General features: G+C 38.3%; 1 protein-coding gene across 1 annotated transcript in view; it reads left to right on the forward strand.

Annotated features, from left to right (window-relative positions):
• Positions 1–25,074, forward strand: part of GRIK4 (glutamate ionotropic receptor kainate type subunit 4) — a 5,029,336-nt gene that overhangs the window by 1,300,740 nt on the left and 3,703,522 nt on the right. The window contains exon 3 of the mRNA XM_044081017.1: positions 1,376–1,513. The gene's annotated coding sequence lies outside the window, so the exon portion shown is untranslated. The remainder of the gene's footprint in view (positions 1–1,375; positions 1,514–25,074) is intronic.

The following is a 25,074-nucleotide window of genomic DNA, read 5'->3' on the forward strand; positions in this document are numbered from 1 at the left end:
CCTCCCTTCCTTACTTTCCATAAGGACAGGTTGTAAACCTCTAAGGGTCAGTCGTTCTTTAATGCTTGAAGAGGTTAATATGTTGTCTCTCATCCAGGCTATTAATCTACCTACCTTCCTTATAAACCCTCCTAACAAGAGTGAAAGGCGTTTGTGCTCCTTGTATGTGCACAGACAACTTAGATTCTATTTGTACTAGTCTAAAGACATTAGGAAGAATGATCAGCTGTTTGTTTCCTTCCAGGAAACCAAGTTGGGTAATCATGTTTCCAAATAAACTATTGCCAATTGGATTTCTAAGCCAATCTCCTTTTGTTACTTCCATTATGGTAAGCCCTTATCTTCTCAAGTTAAGGTCAATTCCACTAGAGTAGTTTCTCCCTGTAGGGCATTTTACAAAGGAATTGATTCCAGGCCAATTTTAGAGGTAGACATTTGGTCATTTGTGTGCACGTTTACAAAACACTACAAGATAGATACGTTCTGCACACCTAGAGTTTCTTTTGCTTGATCTGTGCTATCTGGATTGATTGACAGCATCTCTGTCCCTGATCCATCCACCCATTGCCATTTGCAAGCTTTGGGAATTACTGAACAGTATTGGAATACTGCAACAGTGATTTAAGGAGGCACATTCTACAGTAGGACTATTATGGTATGTTCTTACATGACTGTACTTTATGTTTTAGGCGTGTTACTGTGTAATTCTATATCACACTTAGTCTGTGTTTGGACTGTAAGATGTATTTATGTGCCTCTAGTTCAGGATAGCGCTGAAAATGGTCTTTTAATCTACATGCTTAGTCCATTAAGAAATCAATGAATAAACACAAGTGAAGTGTAGTGAGGCTATTTGGGCACGTTTCTCTCACCCTGTTCAAAAACAGTAGTTCTTGCCAAAAAGAAAGGAAGAAAAAACAGCAGGGAGATTAAATATGTGCAAGTGTATGCAGTTTTAGTTTGTTTGTCAATATATGCTTTGATCAAATGCATAATTATAGAGTCTTTAGTTTTTCTCAGGGGTTATATGTTTAATTTATGGAACATTTGATTTTTACCAGGGTGATTGTGTAGGTGTACACAGAGCTGCAAGCAGATAAACTTCAGTTTGTCTTATGCCCCTGTGTTCTCTCCTGTCTGTGACAGGAGGCTGACACAGTGGTAGGAATAGAATAATGTGTGCAACTCCATCTCTAAATTGTACTGAAGAAGTAAAATTTGAACTGATCCTTGGGTGGCTATTTCCCTCTGTATTACTGTGCTCAAAATGGCAGAAATGTCTAGTTGGTTTGGGTATTGAAAGTGAACAATTAATGTAATTATTATAATTAAATATGCAAGAGGAATAAATATAAAATTAGGATTTATTTTCCAGAGAGCGATACAACTCTGCGTCAGAAATCATACAGCACAAACATGGTTTTGGACAGCAGCCTGAATTAAACACCTAAAAAAGAGGAAAGTGGGAGAAGAGAAAAGACGAGACCTGGTTCCGTACTTACCTCAAGGCACTGTAAGTCAGAATGCATGCAAAGATGTCTGTGCAGACCTTTGGGAAAAAAAGTATTTTCAATTTTATTCTGAAAAAAAAAAAAGATTCTGTCCATACTTTACATGTTCATTGTAGAAATGTAACAATATATATATTTTCTTGTGCCTTCATGTACCTTTAATGTTTTTTTATTTAATATATTGGCTGGGCTTTATAGGCAAGTGCTGTATGTCTGAACAGTGCCAGTGTTCAAGGATCTGACTGTGTGAAGCGCTGGAAAGCTAATTATAGCTGTAATTGGGAGTGGGTAACACCTCTATGCAGTGCAAAGGGCCGCATAATAAAGAAGTGCTGCAATGATAACACGATCAGCAGCGCAGTAGTATCATATGTCAAGTGCAGCTCAACAGCGCCTATAAGTGACATGAAGGATGCCAACACTTAGCATGCTGGAAGCGGAATGCTCTGATGCTGTCAGTGCATGACACGTAAGTGCGACTAGTGTGACAGACCCACAAAAAGGGCAGCGGCCAACAGATTAGTGTGGATTGCCACTGGCCCTGACACTGCAAGTCAGCACCATGGACATCTGCAGTTTATCTTGTCATAACAGCCTAATTTCATCAAAAGAGCAAAAGAACTGCTGCTGCATTTCACACCATCGCTCCTGTAATGTCCACTCATACTTCTCAACTGGCCAGATTTTTGCAGAATGTCCAGATTTTTGACTCCTATTTTTGTTCTATTCCTTATAAAATTTGTGGGTTTCTGGCGAATTACTGAGGACTGAATCTGATAAATAATGACAGACATTTGAGTTTTAGAAGATATCCTTCACAAAATACATGGTAACACAAAAAACACAAACATTTTATTGTAGCGACTTTCTCAGTTTATAAGTGCAATATTTAAACTTTGTTCCTATTTTTCTTCCTTTGCCCCCCCCCAAATATTTTTTGCTTTGCCCAGATTTCTTGTTCTAAAAGGTTGAGAGGTACATGTCCACTGCAAGTCTAGAAGTATAGCCCCACATCACCAACTATTTACCTGACTCTGAGTTAATCCACCATTTTATTTCCTGCATTTTCATGTTCTATGCCACTGTTTTGCAGGGGGTTTAATGCTCAGATATTCCTGCCCACTTTTGCATATGTTGCATATAATTCTATTTTGAAATTTGAATAGCCACATAATCTCTGTCTTTGAATTGCCCACAAACTGCACATGGCAACTGCCTTTTTTTTGCACTTTGCACTGCACTAACCTTCTAAGAATCCCAGCCATGATCTTTGCTGTTAACCCTCTTTTTGCAATTCCATGCAGATAGTGTTAATTTAGGTAACTGCTTATGTGCTGTAATTACCACTTTGTGGGATTTGTTTTTGCTTTATCTTTTTGAAAGTCTTTTTATTTATTTGTTTAGGATCATTAATTTATTCTGCCATTATTGGCTTAATCCAATTCAGGGATGTTATTTTTTTTAAATCTGAAGAGGCTTTTCCTCCTAAGTTTAAAGCAGTTATCTTGCTATTTTATTTTCAGTTATTACTATTCATTGTTTTTATTCAAAGTTGCGTACATAATTTACTGTCAATGTCAAAATACAACTACTTAACTACTCTAGAATAAAGCAAAAAAAAAAACTGTTTGGAAGAAAACAACTTCATGGATTTTTTGGAAGATGCTTATGGTACCAGGATTTTTGGAGGGTTACCTTACAACTATACACTTCTCCCTTTTTTATTTGATATGTTACAGTATCTTTTTATTATAACTATGCTGATTTTTGCCTGTTTTATTTTTAGTCTGCTTTTATACATATTTTGTTCTTTATTTAATTTGTGAGACAAGATGGGTACTTGCCTTCTAGTCCAGTCCAGCAATCCGATTAAAATAAAATAAGTATGTTTCTATCAGGGAAACAAGTGAAGCATAGGATAAATGAACTTTGTGATTTCAGACTGCATTCATGGAATTTATGCCTGTAGTATACATCAGACAATGACCATAGTTGGCCCCTGAGCTTTGCTGGTCATCAGACACATGCCACATATGACATTCCAGGTGTATAGGGATGGGATAACTATGACACAGCTTGCCATGCATTCACCAGTCCCTGACAAAGAACCATCTTAATATCCAGAGCTAAGCTTGTGCATGGGACTGTGCACAGTACTTATACAGGAGCAGAGCAGAATTCCCCAGCACACTTCATACCATACATCTCAACGTTTTAGAGCAAGAAATCTGGACAAATTCATAAATAAAAGTGGGACAAAGGCACAAAAATAGGGACAATTTTTAAATATTGATTTTACAAACTAAGAAAGTTGATAGAGTAACAGGTTTTGCATTAGCATAAGTATTTTGAAGGGTTTGAAGTCTGAAACTGAAATGTCTGTCATTATTTTCTAACTTCAGTCTTTAATTATTTGCAACTAATTTGCCAGAAACTGGCACTTTTATGAAAAACGGACCAAAAATATGAAGCAAAAATCTGGACATTCTGCGAAAATCTGTACAGCTGAGAGGTATGTTTCACACCAAAGCAAAAAGAACAGAAACTGACAAGAAGAGAAGCAGGATACACTGAGGAAAACACTATTAAATACAAAAGATCACATTGTATCTGCTACAAATGTTTAATTGTATGTTTCGACATGGGGTGTAAGGATCCTTTGCAACTGCTCAACACACGTTTTAATTTTTCCATATTTTTACTCCAAGGTCACAGATTCTTGGAGATTAGTGAAGTACTTTTCCTTTAGAGAGCCTTCAAATAAGCCCCTATGTTTCATTCATCTAAAAAAGCTGTGTGACCCTAAAGTGGGAATAATTAACAGGCCAGGGTGGGTATATCTCTACAGATGGGAGTGCAAGCTGGAATGTTCCCCTGCATATGCATTATTCCACATTCTGCGTTCTTCCAAATGTTGTGTTTCAGGCTTGGATTCAGCATATGTTGCACTTTAGATATTACCTGTTTCAGAACTTGCCTCTTTGGAATAGATATTTTCTAAATGTGACATCTAAAATTTCTTTTATATAACTGACCGTTCTTCTTTTGAACAGGGTAGGATCTTGATTCGGCTAGTTGCTTCACATCAGCATTAATACATTTCCACTCTGATTTCTACCTGCACATCTGAGAGTCTCTTGATGTGCTTGAAATAGGTAAAGGTCTGCCTCATGTTGTTTTCTTTCTAGCATCTCTTTAATCTTTCCTTAATTATCTGATATTACCAAATACGTTGACATCAGGCATTACCGTTTTGCCCTTTTCCTCATTGCTAATTGAGCTGATTAGGGACTGGGGTTTTGCAGTGGACTGTTCCTGTATTCCAAAACTGAAGATGACAATCCCTATAACTTGCTGCTGTTCCTCTTTTTTTATTTGGATATTTCAGTCCACTTGTCTATTAGATTATACATGTTTTGCACTTGTAGTTATATGTCTGAAGTTACCCACCTGTTCATATCAGTTAAATGTCATACCTTTCAAGTGTGGACTGCTATGTGATATGACAACATCAGATATATTTTGATTTGAAACTTCAGATGTTGGTGCACTTATCACAGTGTTACTGGCAGTGATGTTAATTTAGTCACTTCAGTGTACTTGAAACATGGATTTTCTCATGTTAAAAGCATGACTTCTTTGAAGTGAAACAAATTTATATCTGCTTAACAATGCAGGGTTCCACTTGAATTGCTGTTATGGTACATAGTTCATAGGTTTAAAGGTTCATAGGTTGGTACTAGGCTATCGGCCCTAGGGTATATACAAGCCTAGCCATAACAATTCCCTGGCTATTTCTTCCCACAATATTTACTTCCCTGGACCCCTGTCTAGCAGGGTGACTGACATGATCCCCGGGGTGAATTTCCTATCTCCCATCCAATCGTCAAGGTTCCTTTTGAAGAGGACCAAGGAGGTGCTCTGCTTGACATGTATGGGCAGTCTATTCCAGAGTATGGGGAGTCTCTGGGTCAGGAACCTATTCCTCCAGCATGTTTTGTTCGTTGTGATGACAAGGTTTAGATCCCTGGAGCATGTGGCCTTGAGGGATTGGGATTTCTTTAAGTGGAGCATGTCCAACAGCTCAGGGTTTGACATGGCCTTGTATGTTAAGCAGAGATTGCCTCTGAGTAGACAATATGCCACAGAGTATAGCTGGAGTTTTTTTAGATGGTCAGTATAGGGCATCTGCTTTAGGCCTGTGATTCTTTTAGTGAGGTATTTCTGCGCCCTTTCCAGCTGTTGCAGATGTCTTGTGAGGTACATACCAAACGGGGGCATTGTACTCTATAATGGGTCTAATGAGGGATGAGTATAGTGGGACAATGACCTCCCACATGGATCCCACTTTTTCACTACTTTCAATGAGCTAGATTCTGAAAGCATTGCTCTTAGTTTAAGTCTGCCCTGATTCTGAAAGACTTTATTTATGAACAGGCTTACACTGGGACAATATTCCAAAAGACCTGCTGTCAGTACAAGTGGTCACTTATACTGAGAGCAAGTCTTTTGGAACTAGGCCCTATGTTTGTGTTCACATTCTTAAGTCAGTACATAATGTCTTTTGGCAGTTCCTTATATTTCCCAATATTACTCATGTTCTGCAGAAAATATTTTTCTAATCTTGTTTGGTAAAATATTCTTGTGTGCTTTGAACATACAAGCCTGGACACACCTCATTTCATTCAAGAATGAAGAGAATGTTTGTATTTCTTTTCAAACACATATGTTTCTCTCTGGCTAACCTTTCACTGACATTTCCTCCAGTAATTGCATTTCTAAGTTAGTGTTAGTACATATCTAAAATTATTTCATTATTTTATTTTGTCATTGTCAAATGTGAATTGACGAATCTCTAATTCTGGTACTATTTTTCTTCTGAAGTAACTGAAGTCTGTTCATTATACGTGCTCTCTGTAGGTCTTGCTTGATTTGTATTTCAGTTCCAGGTCTTACACCTACAGAATAATTAAAATCCTTTTTGATCATGAACTGCCTTTTTCATGGACTTTCTGCATATGTTTTGCAAGGACTTATGATCTGCCTTTGTGTGTACTTCATTGCCATAGATTTATTTGTGGAACTTCCCACATTAATACACCATTGCTAACAGTTCTTTAAGCATAATTCTTCTGTGCATTTATAAATACAAGATATAATGCTTCCTTAAACTGGAATATTCTTTTGTGTGTTCGTCTCCACATTTGACCAGATAATGGGTATGCTAATATCTCTTCTTTTGGATTCTTATAGTATGTATTGCAGATAGTACAACACTACAGTACTTTGTCTGTTTAAACTGACATTACTGGTGAGTACATTATGTTCCTTGGTCTTTCTTTGCAGTTTACTTTTCCCAGGTGTGATTCATGTATCCTCTCAAATATTTGTTTTCTTACTTGGTTGTGAGCTATTATTTTGTCAGCTATAAACATTCAACCTTGGATACAGATTATTCCTTATTTCAAAAAAAAAAAAAACAAAAAAAACACCAAATCTCTTTTCCTGTTGACAATTTTATTTCTCAGTAAGACTGAATCTCTTTTCTTATTGATGATTTATTTCTTAAACTGTCCAGTTGTTGTAACTTCTTTTAGTAGCTGGATTTCTAAGGCAACTTATTTATTTTAATTGTGTACTTTGCAAATGTCAGTACACCTTTGGAATTCTTTTCCTTTTCCTGCTGTTACTAGTAACTTCAGAGTCATCTAAACAATCTTTAGATGTCCTTCCAAATCACTGTTGCAGTATTCTTTACATAATGGGATCTCCTGCCAAGATAGCCCAACTTCTGGCAGTGTACCTGAGCCTTTAGATCTTATAGGCACCATACATCACATAAATGCTCCCAGCACAAGATGTATGGCATAAAGATGATGTATGGATGCAAACACTCAGAACTTCTTTTTTGCTAGTCCGAACGCCGTTATGGAATGTAGGCCCGAACACCCTTCTGCTGTGCTCATTACCAAGCCATCTTCAGGTAAATGCCCCATTGGGGTTTCCTCTGTCCTTTTTTCAATTTTGTATTGTATTTGGGGTTATGTCATCCAAGAAGAGAAAATGTGAGTGTGAAGACCAGCATGACCAGTGTATTTTTTGCTTAGGCACTTGGACCGCTTCCCATGATCATACACAGTGCTCTATCTGTCAAGCATTTGCCCCTAAGACCCTATGTAGTCATTTATCTTCCTTATCCATATACATTGGGAACCATTGACTAAAACTCTTGGCTCACAGTGCTACGGCACAATCCTTTCATACTGAGGGTCAGCCATCTGCCAAGAAGAATGCTAAAAAGACTAGGTTGCTGATCTGTTGCTGTTCAGCCTTAGCCAGACATCACTCTAGAAGCTGGTGAAAGCTTTAAAGACTCTCTGGTGCTTGCTTCAGATTTCTGTGCCATAAACGCATCGGCGGCTGGCATGGATCCAAATTCTCACGTGTTCCTGGAGGATTTTCCAGTGACTGTTCTGGATGTTGAGAGGGGAACCTTGGCTGAATATTTCCAAGGGGCCGAGAGTGATTCCTCAGATTTTAGTGAAGGAACAGGTTTCTACTACAATTATTGAAGCCTTCCAAGGGTCTGAACCTCTGAGGGTCTTCAGCACTGATGTTTTAATCAAGAAAAAGCAGAAATTAAACATATTACCCATGTTGCTAAAGCATGAATGGTAAGATTTTATTCAAGGTCTGTACAATGGTTTAATGGCCTTGAAGCCTCCTCAAGGGGTGTTGGTTCCTGCCCCTCCCTGGTCTTTCACCCCTGTTAAGAGGCCTAGGGGAATTGGAGTCCTTGGATGAGGAATTGGATACTGGGGAGGAATCCCTTGTTTTCTCCTCTCAAATTCCTACCCCTCTAGACTTTGGTTCAGAGGAAGAGAATTCTTTGAACCCAGACTCCCCCCTTGGAAGAAATATCCTTTGGGGACACTATTACTTGTATAATGGAGTACTTTAACTGAGATTTCTCCTAGGTTTCTGACATTCAAAAGAGGTATTATGAGCTTTTACAACTGGAGTCTCGTATGCAGTCTGCTGTTCCTCTTATTTAGGTAACCCTTTAGGACACCTTTTCTGCTGTCTCTGTGACTCCTGATTCTTAGCCTCCAGCTCCTAAGAAACCTGACAGGTTCTACAAGATGCCTGAGGATGACACATTTTTCTATAAGTGCCCTTCTGCTGATCCTTCAGTGGTTTCAGTTTCCTCTGATAAACCTTCTAAGTTGCTGCCATCTACTAAGCTCCTTACTTAAGATAATGACAGTGAAGCTCTGAAAGGGTTGGGTAAAAAAGTATATACTCCTGCCATCTTGTCCTTTAGGGCTGTTACTCACCACACCCATATAACCATGTATGTGCTGGCTCTTCTTTCTCAGTTAGCTAACATGGTATCTGACCTTCCAGATTCTGATGGGAAGGCTTCAGCTTCTTCTCTGCTTGGGTTCACTTCTCTGGTCAACTGTCACTCCATTAAATGTAGCTGTGATGCAGCTGATGTCTCTTCCATGGCTGCTGCTTTTGGTTCTGTGATGAGGTGTTATTCTTGGCTGCATCATCAGGCTTTACCTGGTGATATTAAGGCCAATCGTTTAGATGCCCCTCTGGATAATAAAAACTTTTTTTGGGGGGCAGCAGTTGCTGACCTGTTTAAGTCCCTCAAGATAAGGCCATGCAGGAACTCAAATTTGTTTCCCCATTCCCAAATTTCAGAGGAATTTCATTTCCTAAGTCTGCTTTTGTCTGTAGACAGACTTGCCCACCTTCTAAAGGTAAGAAAGGTCTTAAGCACATTTGCCCTGGTCAATTCACTTAATCTCGTAAGCCTTCTTTTCAGGATAAGCCTGTCTCCATTTGATGATTGGCCTTTTCTTCCCCATGGCCAGGTTTCCTTGTTTCTCTATCTTTCTCGGACTCTTCTGAATTGACATAAGATCACCTCAGTCTCTTGGATGCTGCCTATCATTCATCAGGGGTATTTCATGGTTTGGAAAACCCTACCTCCCTTTTCAGGCATTCCTCAACCTTCTCTGCATCAGCTTCCTCATTTCCAAGATGTTCTGCAGTCCCTTTTGGATCAGGGCACCATTCAACCTGTTCCACCCACCCTTGTGGAAAAGAGGTTTTACTTCAAAATGTTTTGGTTCCATGGAAGGAAGGCACATGGAGATTAATTCTGGATCTTTCTCTGATCAACACCTTTTCCAAGGTTCCTTCTTTCCACATGTTGTCTTGTCTGACCTTGTTTACATTTCTTCTTCAGGCCTTTTTGGTTTATCTAAACCTCAGGGATGCTTACCTTCACATTCCCATTCACTCTATGTTCAGGAAATTTTGTTGTTTCTCTGTTTATTCCTTGCATTTTCAGTTCTCTGCTTTGCCCTTTGGCCTTTATACTGCCCCAAGGGTATTCATCAAATGCTTCACTCCTGTCATTGCTTTTTGCAGGCTTCAGGGGATACATATTTTCCCTTGTCTGTATAACCTGCTCATTCAAGCTCTTTCTCCCAGAATTCTGTTGCAGGATCTCCACTTTATCTCCTGACTTTTGCAAAGCATGGGGTTTACCTTAACTCTCAAGAAGTCAGTTCCGATGCTCACCCAGGATCATGTTTTTCTCAGGTGCAAGCTTCAGATGGTTCCCATGTTGGCTTCTCTTCCTGCTCTCACATCCTTTTTTCAGTCTCTTCTTCCTCTGTTCTCCCTCATGGCCAGGGAATTTCGCACGGTTCTAGAATTTATGGCCTCCACTCTTCCCATGCTTCCTTTCACCAGGCTCCATATGAAGATGTTTCAGTGGTACCTAACATTAGTGTGGCTCCAATACTGCCATCCCCTGGAGTTCCCTGTTCCTTTACTTTCTTGCCTCCAACTTGAACTTCAGTGGTGGATTTAACAACTCTCTCATTCAATGCAGGGCTTCCCTTTTAGCCTCCAGTTTCATCTTAGGAACTGTTCACAGATGTCTCGGACTTGGGATGGGGTGGGGGGGGGCTTGTTGTGGCTGCCTAAAGGTCCAGGGTCTTTGGCCTCCTCATCAGCAGTCAGATCATATCAATATAAAAGATATGAGAGCTCTGCTTTTGGCTCTGCAAGCTTCTTATTCCATTTTCCATCCCAACTCTCTCAAATTCTTCACAGACAAGAGCAAGCTAGTAGGTAAAGGGGTTTATGAGGTCCTTTCACATTTGCAGAGTACATCTTCAGATATAGGATCTAACAATCAGATATCAAGTGACTTTTCAGGTGATTTACAATCCTTAAGAGCACAATCTAGTGGCAGACTCCTTGAGCAGGTCCAGAACACAAGTTCATGAATGGATGCTTCACAGAGATGTGTTTCTGTACATTAGTCTATCAGTGGGGTATTCCTCAGGTAGATCTTTTTGCCTCCCCTGTGAACAGGCAACTTCCTCTATTCTGTTAAAGAGTACCAAGTCATTTGTCTTGGAAATTGGATGCCCTGTATTTTCCTTTAAAGGGGATGACAGCATTGCTTTCCCCCTTCTTTATCACTTGGCTAGGGGCAATCACCACAAGTTACTTCACCAGGTGGATCTTCTCACACAAGACAAGTGATTTCTTATTCAACCTCACCTGTCCACTCTTCAAATGACACTGCAGGTGATAGGGTTTTGATTCCTTTCTGGCACCTTTTTTTCTAAGGATGCGTTCTGGGTTCTGCAGGAGGCCAGGAAACCCATTCCCAGAAAATCATACATCTCCAAATGGAGGAGATTTTCTGTCTTGTGCCTCTGTCACTCTCAGGAACCCATCTCTGTGGTGGGTCCTCTGGTTCCCTCTTATTTGTCTGATCTGCTCCATGTTGGGTTGACATATTCTTCAGGTAAGGCCCACCTTTCAACAATGTTTGTTTGTCTGCCCTTAAATCCTCCTTTGGCCTCTTGGTCTGAGTTCAAACAGTCTCTTAAAGGTGTCCTTCATATCAAGCCTCCCAATGTTGTACTTAAAAATTGACTCAAGCCCCTTTTAAACTGGCTGGTTCAGCTTCCTTACAACATTGTACCTGGATGACTGTTGTTTTTTTGGCTCTTACTTCAGCCAAGAGAGAGTGAACTTCAGGCACTCATGGCTGTTCCTACTTTTTTAATTATTCACAGAGACAAAGTGTTTCTTCAGACTAATCCTTTGTTTATGTCCCAGGTGGATAATTCACAGAGACAAAGTGTTTCTTCAGACTAATCCTTTGTTTAAGCCCCAGGTGGATTATTCACAGAGACAGTTTCTTCAGACTAATCCTTCGTTTAAGCCCCAGGTGGATTAGTCACAGAGACAAAGTATTTCTTCAGACTAATCCTTCGTTTATGCCCAGGTGGATTATTCACAGAGACAAAGTGTTTCTTCAGACTAATCCTTTGTTTATGCCCCAGGTGGATTATTCACAGAGACAAAGTGTTTCTTCAGACTAATCCTTCATTTAAGCCCCAGGTGGATTATTCACAGAGACAGTTTCTTCAGACTAATTCTTCGTTTAAGCCCCAGGTAGATTATTCACAGAGGCAAAGTGTTTCTTCAGACTAATCCTTCGTTTATGCCCCAGGTGGTTAATGAGTTGTCCCTTAGTAAGTCTGTCACCTTCCTTCCTTTTTTTCTTCTCCACAGTGTGCTAGTGAGAAGGCTTTCCACACCTTAGCTCTACATAGACAGCGCACGTATTATTTAAGGTAAACAAAAAAGGCAATTTGCAAGCCCGAGCAACTTTTTGTTTCTTTTCATCCCAGGACTTTGAGTTTGACTGTTTCTAAGCAAACCATCTCTTCCTGGATTTCTAAGGCCATTTCCTTTCATTTTCAAGGCAAATGCCTTTCTTTCTCTCTCTGTAAAGGCACATTCTACCTGGGAAATTCCCTCCTCTGGTACTTTTTTTAGGGGTTTGGTCACCAGTTCCTACCTTGAGGCTGCTACTTGACCCTCTGTTCATACTTTCACTACACATTATATACTGGATGCTATTTCCGGGGAAAGGATGGGTTTTGCCAGGCTATTCTGCACAGATGGCTGTTCTGTCTCTCCCTCGTCCTACCCTTGCTCTTTGCTCCTGTGCACTCCCTTCAGTGAAGAATATTGCAACAGTCATATGGCAGGACATTGTGCAGTTGTGTAAAATCTTATCGTAACAGTAGATGTTCTTCTCTTCACTGTTGCAGGCCTCAGACCCTCCCTCTTTCTCCTTCTTTCCTATCCCTTGCCCCTCTGCTTTTGTTACCATCCAGGCTGAGGGGCTGTTGCTTCTTTTGCCTTCTGTCCTTTTTCCTTCTGGATATCCATGTTTTCTTTTTATTCTTGAGTGTGCTGTTTTCTCATGGGCCAATTTAGGTCTGCATGTTTGCTTCAGTACTTCACGTTTATGCCCTATTTCTTGTGCATGGAGCATACTTGTGGCATACAGTGTCTACAAGATCTAAAGGCTCCAGTATACTGGCTGGACCTTTAGCTATCACTGGCAGGAGATTTCATAGGTGATGAATACTGCAACAGTGAAGAGGAGGACATCTACTGTTATGGTAAGATTTGACACAACTCTATTTTCTTCTGCTAATAGTTGTTCATACATGTTTGAAAAACATGCTGTAGTCTGCATATCTGTGATAGTTAATCACCAGGTTTGTATTTTACTTTCATATTCTACTTTTCAAGATTAAAACAAATATTGTCTATTATCTCTGAGGTGCTTCATGCAAAGGCTTTCTTCATATCCTTTGCAAGGATTTATGCGTTGTTTCCTCCTGATGTACAATACCATAGACATATTTATCTTACTTATTACATTATACACTAATATATATAGTTCATCTACTATCTGAGCATATCTCATTGTGCATCTATATATGCTGTTGACTAGTGGCATCTTTTCTCTTCTCTCAAAGGATCACAATTTCAATCCCATTCTGACCAGCTTCTACTCTAAACCATCCTGACTTATTCACATTATAGTATATTGATGATAGAAATTACAGTACTAGTTTTTGAGCACTTATTTCATTGTGCATAGATTATTTCCAGGCTATATCTTGCTCTTATAACCTTCTTAATGATAGAATTATCTTAGACATTTTACCTACATACCTTGCAAGATACTGTTTCATTCCTATAAAATTATGTTATGTCTGGCTTTCTTCAAGCTTTGACATTTCTACATTTCCTCTGACTTTTAATTTATCTTCGAGCTTTGGCATTTCCACATTGCCCGACTTTTTATTTTTCTTACCTGGTTTTACTCCTGCTAATGTTAGAATATGACCCACACATTTCAGACTTATTATATTAGCTTGTGTAAAAGCTTGTGAGGAAACAATTCCTCTCTTATTTTTGTTTTATTTGGATCACTTGCCTGTGTACTTAAAGGATTTTCGACTGGAAATAGACTGCCTACCCTGCTTGGATTGCTCTCTTAAAAGTTTTTTTACAGGCTAACACTAGCTATTTTTTTGAACATATTGAATGTATAGGTGCATTAATGGAAATTGTTTTATGCAATAATGTTTTTATGTTTAATCATAATTTGTTTAAGCAAAAAATAGGCGTAGCGATGGGGACACAGTGTGCTAACAGTTATGTCAACCTTGTGTTGGCTGACTCGGAGCACATGGTAGTCCTATGCCAACATGAATATTCACACAGCTTATTTACTATAAAAGATTTGTGGACAATATTTTTATGTTGTGGCAGGGTACAGTATGTGATTTATTGAACTTTGTAAAATATCTTGAATCCAGTAGTCAATGTTTTAGGCTTGTTTTGAACTAGTCATTAACATCTGTAGAATTTTTGGATACTAAGATAACATTAGCCAATGGTACTATTTCTAGTTCTCTGTTTAGGAATTTATGCAGAAAAAATGCATTGCTGCACCATAGAAGCACGCATCCGAAGAATGTCTTTAATAATATAACTAAGGGTCAATATTTAAGAATGTCACGACTACACACAGATGACAATGAATATCATGAGGCCACGTGTAAACTTGGAAAAGAGTTATTAAAAAGGGCGTATAGGAAAGATGCTCTTGACAATATTTTGAAGGAAGTTAATGCAATGCGTAATGATAAAGGTAAACCTTACTTTAATCGATCTAGCACTAACATTTATCCTAACAGGACTGATGGTGTTAATAATATCCTTAGATTACCATTGACATATGGGAATAACATCCATCATTTATGTGATATAGTTAGCAAATACTGGCCAGTTTTACTTACTGATGAGAGGATTAAAGATATTGTAGGTGATAGACCCAGGTTCACATTTAAAATAATTTGTCATTGAAAAGACGACTGTGTTATAAATCTACACAGATGTCTACTGTAAGCTCTATTCGTGTTGGCACTTATCCATGCAGACCATGTAAGGCCTGCAGCTTTATTTCCAATGAAGCTAGATTTAAGCACCCCACCCTGGAATACCTTTTTTTACCGAGATTCTGTGCTGATTGTAAATCTAAAGGTCTAATATACATAGCTAAGTGCAGAAATTGCACTTCATTTTATATAGGGAAGACTGTGAGGATGCTGAAGGAATGCATATTACAGCATCAAGGTGATATTAAATGCAAGAATATGCTTTATGCATTAGCAAAGCATATTTGTATGCAACCTGGACACAGTTTTGAATTTTTAGTACTACAGATAGTATGTATGGATAAGAGAGGTGGGGACTTTAGCAATAGGCTTGAGATAGCTGAGACTAAATGGATTGTTAGGCTGCAGGCAGACAAGCTGCCTGGTATTAATGCTGCTGTACCTTTAAAGCCGATTTTAAAGAAGCGTAGTTTGCATCAGTAATTGTTTTAATGTTTTTATTGATTGTTGCTAATTGCTTTCAGTATATAAAGTGCTTTAGTTTTCTTGTATTGATGGATCTGATGAAGCACAGTTTGTGTGAAAGCGCTTATCCTATATGTTCCGAATAAAAATTCTATATGATGACAGTCCTGGTGGTTAACTGGTTTGTATTTTCCACTACAGTTACTTTTTTCCAACCGGGTGACCTTTGGCTAATTTGGGCATTTTTTATCTGACTATTCCAAATTATATATTTTTTATTATTTTTTTGACTTGGGAAGAGATAAAGTTTGCTACTCCTCCTACCATTATCTGATCTGATTAATATAGAATGATTAACTAGATATATATGGATTCATTACATAATGGCCCTCTTTTCTTTCAGTTAATGGTTTTGCACATACCATGAAATGGGGACATCCTCCATAGATCAAATGTCTTAACAAACTTAGTCACAGTGAAGGAAGTTATCTGTGGTCCATGCCACTGATGTTGTGGATATTAGTGACTGTAGCTCTTTTAATTGATGATGACAGCTCTCCACTTGCTGTGAGTTGTTTTTGGCAATAATTTCACATGCTGGCCTCTGATTACTTAGTGGCAGCAAGTTGAATGGTTTAAGCTAACTGCTGAACAGATCTTTTTGTCATAGCAATTACAGTTTGCTTCCCTCAGAAAGAACATGCTCAGCCAAACAAATACCCGTGTTTTTAGTAGTACTGTGTAATAGTTTGCACACCATCCTGAGCTGCTTCAAGACATTCATGAAGGGGTAGATCAGAAGCAAATGAGTGCTAATATTTAATTACTTATTCATTTAATTACTTTAACAGTTTTTTTCCCACTCCCACCTCCTAGGGTCCCTGCCTGATAACTTCCCTTCCTGTACCCAGTCGACCCATTTGTTCACTGAGGTCAAGATGCAGGTGTTCCCAAGCTAGGTAACAGCTGTATGGCCAGTTTGTTTTTACCCGAGAATTCATATTAGCCCATAGATTCCCCATTGGTGATAGTTAAGTGATGGGGCATTGATCTGCTAACTGGTCCCTTGTAGCAGCCTAACATACATGTTTGCAAACAGAAAAGCGGTCCTATTGTCTCAGCAGGAAAGTCTTTGCCTGACACTGTGTGAGCCAATATGACCACTACTGGCCAATGATATACCCAGTTGCCACCAGTTATCACTAGTGCCATGAGCCTAGTAGCCTTACTCCACCTGTGGATGAGCAAGCTTGCTTCATCCACTCTCAAAGTTGGATTGCGTTAGAGCATAGATTGTGGTGATTGCGCTATGTACTAGAAAGATGGCAGAGCCATTGCCTTGCTAGATTAGTTTTGCCTTTTCATAATGGTAGACCATGTCTTTCACAAAGGTAGCAAAACTGCCTGGCCCTTGTACTGACCCTTGTAGATTCCAAAACCAGCAGACAGCTGATGCAAGGCATCTTATTTTAGTGTATTAGGCTTACTAAATGGCATTAAGAGAAAGACCATAGTTATAGCCATAAGAAGTGCTGGATAATCAATATTATCAAATGCTTTAGGAAGCTCCAGAAAAGCCAACCCAACAATTTGGCCATGATATACTTGGTCATGGATGTACTGTACAACAGCCAGTGTGAGATCATTAGTGTTGTGTTTGGGCTTGATATCATGTTTTGAATTTGATTGGGATTTGCTTGAGTGTTGGTAGTTATAAGCAAGTACGCTTCCTGTTTTTTTTTTATATAAGGGAGACAAGACAGCTATGGCATAAGAATTTCTTAAAACCATGTAGGTTCCTTCTTTATGCAGAGCTACAATGAATTGCATTTTACTAGATCCTGTGAGTAAGGCCCTCTTTGATAGATCTGTTAATACTGAAACTGGGTGAACAATAGCATTTGCAGAGATATTTAATAATTTAGAAGGACAGATTGTCAAATGAAGCTGACTCGTATTTCATTCTGTGAAAAAATTATACACTAAATGTGTTGAGATTGTTCCGAGAGTCAAGGCAGGTCAACCACAATGCAGACAACTGTTACAATCACGCCTCTGATTAAATACCCACAATGCAGAGAACTGTTGCAATCAGGCCTCTGATTAAATACCACAGTTTTTGCACTATAACAGAAAAAAATGTATTCAAACTGAGTAGAAATTGTAATACTCCTTGGCAGTGGAAAAGATTAAAGAGTAGACTTTTTTCAGGATTAAAGTAGGCTTTGTGTATCATACCAACATTTTTATTTTATTTAATTATTGTTTTTGTGTACTAGGAAATTCTAACTGGGTTAATTAACTCTTTTAAGTGGAGGCCTGGGAAAAAAGCTTCAATTTAGAAATGCATAAGATAACACTGAAAATGTGAAAAACATTTTGAACAAAATAATATGCAATATGAGAAAATATTATCTGTAATTTATGATCACATTTTATGAATAGATGAGGATAAAACATGATATATGGAAGATACATGTAATTTCAATGATGTTACAGACATGAACTGTAGCTGGGTTAGAATTTCTGTAAGTGTAGTTAGAACATAGTGTCTAGAGTTGTAGCAGTATTGTAGCAGGAAAGGAAGGGATGAATAGTTAATTATACAATGACTGGCTATTATTATTAAAAAACGAGCACGCTGATTGGCCAGCCCAATCAGCATGCCCGTTGTAAATCTGAGAATATACCAATGGGAAAAGGTCTGGTCGCCTGGACTTTTTCTCATTAGTATATCTCGTAATTTTTTTACTTTTCTTTTTTGTGTATACCAAAAGAGAAAACGGAAGACCTGAAATGAATGAGGGAGATGGCCCAGACAAAAATAAGAGGATAATTAGGTATGTTCTGCAAAACTAAAGAAGCTTACCCAATTATCCTTGTATTTTGTGTGTCCCGGCTCTCTCAAACATAAAAAGTCTCCTGGTTTCTTTATTTTCGTCTCAATAAATTAAAAAAAAAAGCAACAGAGATCTTCCTTTCTCCATTGCTACCATTGCACAGCACAGATGTACTACAAAGCATGGGAAAAAAGTTCCATACGCATGCGCAGTTCATCAAAAAAAGCCCCAGGATACCTGAAAAACATGGAAGGGCAGCATGGAGGCATTATACAAAGAGATTGACAAATGAATTTTATTTCTAGTTAATATCTTTGTGGTGAATAGAAGTAGTTTTGGAGTTTAGTATTGGGAGTTATTAGGTCATGTTTTAATGGAGGAAAAGGATCCTTGGGTAAGCTGTTGTGAAGTGGTTAGATAAGAGACTGAACAGATCAGAGTGGAAGTTTTCTGTGTATTGGATTAGGCTGTCTTATGTAGTAGGTGACTGCAAATTACTTATAAGATATTGAATAACAGAAGACATAGTATTGCTCCTTGAAGGGCTCCAGCAAACATAGGATGCAAGGAAGAGTATTCCGACTGTGATTTGGCTTTCTGGGCACTGTCAAATAGGTAGCTAGGGAACCATTTGTGGGATGTTTCTATAAGACTAAGAGTTTGAAGTCTGCTGAGTACCATTTGGTGAGTTATGGTGTTGAAGAGTTTGAATAGATATAAGCATAGGGCAGAGACAATATTTCCTTTGTTGTGGTTGATGGTGTTCATAAAGGTTAGAAGGGGCGGGGTGATATTGTGGTTTGGGCAAGAAGAATGCTGAGATGGTGAGGGAATGCTATTTTCAAGTATATATTCTAGGAATGGGGTATCTATGCATTTTTATAGAATCTATTAAAAAGGTGAGAGAATGACTCTGGGTGTATAGTTTGTCTTGTCTGTTGAGTTTCCTCCTTCATACAAAGTCAACACATAGGATGTTTTAGCTGAGAAGTGGGACATAGTATTCCTGGATGGATCTATTTATGAATGTTGCAAAAGGATATGCTAGGACATTGGTGGCAATTTTTAGGTATTGGGTTGGGAGGCTGCCTGCAGCTATTGTTGTGGGTTTGAGTTTTGAAGGTATATTTTGACAGCAGTAATAGGAGTAGGTTTGAAAGAGAATGCTGTAGTTGGTGTGTTGGTTAATCACGGATTCTTTTATCATGGAGGACGAGTGCATTTATAAAGTGCACGTTGACTTGGTTAGTAATATTGATGAGAGAGTCACCTTGTTGATGGGTTTTACTGGGTAGGTAGACTAGGATTAAGGATGCTCCTGAATATAATGGTTACATGGCCAATAGTTGCATACATAGAGGATAGGAAATCTTCTGCTGTTTTAACTCATTCACTTCAGAGCAGCTATGAAAAAGCTGCCTGCTTAATTCCACCATAGGAACAACAGTGCAGCCTGAGCTCATTTTCAGAAGATCCATTTCTAATACCATACAGAAAACAAATGTTCATAACTCTTTAACTATAAGAGCTAGACTAAAAATGTAAACAAGAAAGTTGTTCAGCAGACACTGACCTTTCCAACAGTGTAAATGTTGATAGTGCATATCAAAGTCATTATTAAACATTTGGCAAGTAATGTTGATATTGTGCATATTTGTTACCTTTTTGGAAAAGCAAATCACAATATCTTGGTCAATGTACCATGCAGACACATACAATTTGAGTTTAATTTGTTAGTATGAATGTCAGCTTTAAAATGATACCGTAACCATTACTGTGTGATGCTCCATTCTTGAGATATTCACAGAAATATGATTAATATATTATTTCTTGTAATTCATAAATAAACAAAGCATAATATCTCTTCACCTGTAACAGACAGAGACTACATATCAGTGTAGAAGTTGTGCATCTGAATGTCAGCTTCAAAATTATGCATCATTTGTGTGATCACCATGCTACCTTGCACACATATGGGTATAATAATGAGAAGTATTGGAAATGTATAATTTTCATAATCCTACAAGACTAAACAAACTGTGATATCTGTACATGTGTACAGCACACAGACACAGTTCTTTTACCATGTTGTAACTGTCTTCAAAATGAGTTATTATTTGGCACACTGACATGCTCCCTTGCAAAGTTATTTAGCAAAATATGAAAAAAATCATAATTTCCATAACCTAAGTCCGAAACAAACTTTGATATCTGCACATGAGTACAACATACAGGCACAATTCTTTTACCATATTGGAACCTCAATACTGTCTTAAAAATGAGGTATTACTTGGCACATTCAAATGCTCCCTAGCAAAGTTATTTACCAAAATATGAAAAAAAATCATAATTTCCATAACTCAAGTCCAAAACAAACTTTGATATCTGCACATGTGTATAACATATAGGCACAATTCTTTTACCATGTTGGAACGATCAATACTGTCTTCAAAATGAGGTATTACTTGGCACATTCAGATGCTCCCTTGCAAAGTTATTTACCAAAATATGAAAATAAAATCATGATTTCCATAACCTAAGTCCAAAACAAACTGATATCTGCACATGTGTACAACATACAGGCACCATTCCTTTACCATGTTGGAACGCTCAATACTGTCTTCAAAATGAGATATTACTTGGCACATTCTGATGCTCCCTTGCAAAGATATGTAGCAAAATATGAAAAAAAAATCATTATTTTCATAACCTGAGTCCTAACAAAACTGAAATCTTTTAATGTGTACAGCATTCAGAAGCAGATGCTTTACCACGTAGACACATATGATTGTAAATATACACATTCTTGGTGTAACCAACATACTGCTGAATAGGTACATGTAAAGAGAAAAAGCAAGGTAAGGACCACCACTCCACTAATGAACCCAGGACAGGCATAGGACTTCAGTGGCAGGATTACTACAAGTATGGGAACAACTTTCGGGGTGCCCCACGGAGGGGGAGATGGGGTGCATATCAGAGATGTACAATACTAGTGACACCATTAATAGTATTAAATGTAGCATTGTTCTTAATGAAAGTGGTGACTTTAGCATCTACAGTTACAGCCAGGCCCATGTTAACACCGAGTGGGCTGATTTACTGTCTAAGGGGATGAACTTTGTACCAGTAAGAAAGGGATGTATAGTTGATTCCATTTTACAGTTGAAACTCTTCACTAGGAAAATTAACTTGGCTTTATTTTGTCATAATCCTAACATCATGACAGATCCTTTAAACCTCCGGAGACCTAGTACATTCTTTCCTCAGAGTCTCCCTTTAGTACAACTTTTTGAAGGTTTATGTGAAGTTGATATTAGAAAATTATTAGACAAGAGGAATAATTTTACTGGCATAAACAATCTTAATAGTAGAGAGGCTACGCTCCTTAAAGAAATTGTTGAGCAGCGCGATATTAGAATAATGAAGCCGGATAAGGGTGGGGGTTTAGTTATGATGAGCTTGGATGATTACAACAGTAAAATGTTTGGATTGCTTTATAGTGAAGTTTACTTAGAGGTCTCACGTAATGAAAGGAATTTAGCCTATCGTAATATTGATTTGGATTTAGAACAGCTGTTATTTAATGGACAAATTACCTTAGAGACCTGTGAATTTTTATTGACTGAACATCCCAGAATTCCAACAATTTTTGGGGTACCAAAAATACATAAACCAATCCCCAATCCACCACTGTGACCAATTCTGGATGCTAAGGCCTCAAAAACTTTCAGTATTGCCAAATTTATTGACAGTAAAGTTAAAAATGTTCTTGATAGTCGTACCTCATTGATAAAAGACTCATGGGACTTTCTCACGAAAATTGAACAAGGTATGTTTGACAAAAATCTTATTCTGGCTACTATTGATGTGTGTGACCTATTTTCGGTTATTCCACACCAACTAGGTCTAGAGTGGTTCTATGATTATCTATGTGCTAACACTGTATTCAATCATGAGACCATATTAACACTTCGGACATGTATGGAAATTGTATTGGAAACCAACTTCCTTACTTTTGAGGGGCACTTGTTCAAACAAAGACAAGGAGTTGCAATGGGTGCGTGCTGTGCTCCAGTTTTTGCTAACATTGGGAGGACTTGTTTCTTTTTAATTCCGAGTATAGGACTTCATGGGTATTGTATGGGTGATACCTAGATGATATTGTCCTGTTTTGGAATGGTAGTGAAAATGACCTGAACAGGTTTTTCACTTATATTAATGGTACAACCAGCTTTTTGAGATTTACTATTAATAAGGAACTCTATTTTGTCAATTACTTGGACGTTACCTTCAGGAAAGATTATATTAATAATTGTTTCACCTCCCAGTTATATAGGAAACCAACCTATTCAAATTTATTACTGCATTTTGCAAGTGCACACCCATTGCATCAAAAGAAGGCCCTTGTAAAAGGTCAATATGTGAGATTGGCCAGAATGGTCTCTGACTTTGATGAGTTTAAGAAGGAATGTGAAATAATGAAAACCATGTTTCTAAGGAGAGGCTACCCTGAGCCCTTTGTCACTGACATTCTTAATGAAGTTAAAAACAAGAGGATCAGTGGCCATTTTTCCTCTTTATTAGCCCAGGCTAATACTGGTAGTCAGGATAATAGAAGAAACAGACATTTAGGTTTTGGACGTGCACTTACTCTTACATATACATCCAATTTCTTTGACATCAGGAATATTATTTTCAAATATTGGAAAATTTTTGATATAGATCTGGATGTGCAGGAAAAAGTCAGCACCAAACCCATTGTTGTCTACAAGAAGGATACTTCATTTAAAGGGCTTTTTGAAAGGAATAACTTTAATATAGGGCAGGGTGGCACTTTTAAATGTGGAAGATGCTCTCAATGTCCCGATATCATGGATACTACAAAAATTAAATTAAAGAACTTTGGTTATTTTACCACTATGAGGAAAATGTACTGCTATAGTAAAGGGGTGGTTTATATAGCAGTATGCAAACTTTGTGAAAGTTACTATGTGGGGAAAACCAAAAATGCACTTAGGTTAAGAATTTATCAGCATTTATATGATATCAAGCAGAAGAATGAAAAAAAAATGCACTTTATAAACACATTTGTAGTACACCCAATCATTCCTTTATATTTTTCATATTAGAACAGGTTGATTTGGGTCCACGGGGGGCAGTGGATGATTTCCTGGAGTTTATTGAATTAAAGTGGCAAATCAAATTAGATGCCTATCACCCTCCAGGATTGAATGATAGAATTTCTATGTCCTCTGTATTGAGGTTGAAATCTATGTTTATACTATGATATGGTTTAGAAATATATTATTATTTTAAAATATTTTTATTATTATTTTTTCATCAAGAACATGTATTGTATTCCAGCCAGGGCTTTTGTATATTATTATAGATTTGTATTCCCTATAGCATTAATAGTTTCTATAGTGGTATTTGTAGTGGTATACATATACATATATTATAGGAACAAGGAGGATGTGATGTAGGTTCTTTCAGATGATTGGCCAGGATTGTTATTTAAACTAGGTTTGTCAGCATTGCTTTATTCTGATGATGCCATTTACCTGATGAAAGCAGTTAAGTTTTGTCTTCAAGAAGTGTTGTTTAGTAATAAGTGTTGTCTCCAAGAAGTGTTGTCAAGTACTGTTTTTAAGTAGTATCGCTGCATAAAATGTTTCTTATTACTTTTGGAGTCGTTTTTGCTCACAGCATTTGCCTTCGTTTTTTACTTCAGTGGCAGGCAATGCCAACTCATCTGTCCTATAGCTGTGCTGGCTACACACTCAGACAGCTGATACCACTGCCTTCTCACGACCTCTTTCAGTGTCAGCAGTCTGCCTTACCTATGCCTTTTGTCTTTACATGTGTCCATTCAGCAATGGACCTAAGGGATCAAGTTCTGTATTAGTAAGCCCTTCCTGTCATCTAAACTCTACACATGCCTGATAAAAGCAGACTAAAAAAAGTATTGCAGGATGGACAATGACATCAGATTGTACATGGTAGCACTCTGCTGAAACAGTTGTTCTTTCTTAGCATCCTCACCCGCTCCTTAGCACAGTTATTTGTCAAACTCAGATAAATATATTTTACACAACACATTTCATAATAGCGTTTTACTTACTATACTGGTCCTACTTGGTCATGGGTGTTTTCCATTCTTCTCACAAGCTGCATGTTACCAATCCTGCATAGCTCTCCTCATGCCATTGTGGAGGTCGGTCAAGAACAAGGCAATGCCCTCCTGAATGCCATCCCTTCTGAGCAGGTGAACATATTCCACGGTGATGCTTTCATGGCAGATTGTAGATCCACCGACCCTGTGCATCAAGCCACGCATGAAACCATTCTGTAAACTTCTGGCCTTGTGAGCTGCCCATTGACTGTTTGCTGTTTTCCATATCTGTCGAGGAATGATATCAGACCACACAAAATGACAACGTGGCCACCAAGACTTCAGATGTTCAAAAATTGCTGTGATTTGAAACCGTAGCCTTCCGAGTGGTTGACTGATGGCATCATTCCCTCCAATGTGAAGCACAAGAATGTCAGGCTCAGGGTAGATGGAACACTTCTCTTCCAACAACTGCAGTAGTCCGCTCCAATGCATATCTATTCTTCCAATCCAGTATACCTTCACAGTGGATGTAGGGAAGCTCAAGTTGTACCAGTTTTCAGTTTGGGAGGCATGGCTGGCAGCCCAGTGAATGTAGGAATGGCCACATACCCACATTCTCACTTGTCGTTGTCCTGATCATGAAGCCATGGTAGTGTTAGAAGGTGGACAAACCTGCAGAGGAAAGAGTGTATGTAAAGAGAAAAAACAGGGTAAGGACCGCCGCTCCACTAATATGCCAAGGACAGGCATGGGGCGCCAGATGTTGGTTATCTGAAGTGTCCCATAGCTGTGTTGGCTGCCCACTCAGACTGCTGCTACCA

The sequence above is a fragment of the Protopterus annectens genome, chromosome 8.part0, assembly GCF_019279795.1.
Source record: "Protopterus annectens isolate FY-2018-M chromosome 8.part0, PAN1.0, whole genome shotgun sequence".
Taxonomy (NCBI): domain Eukaryota; kingdom Metazoa; phylum Chordata; order Ceratodontiformes; family Protopteridae; genus Protopterus; species Protopterus annectens.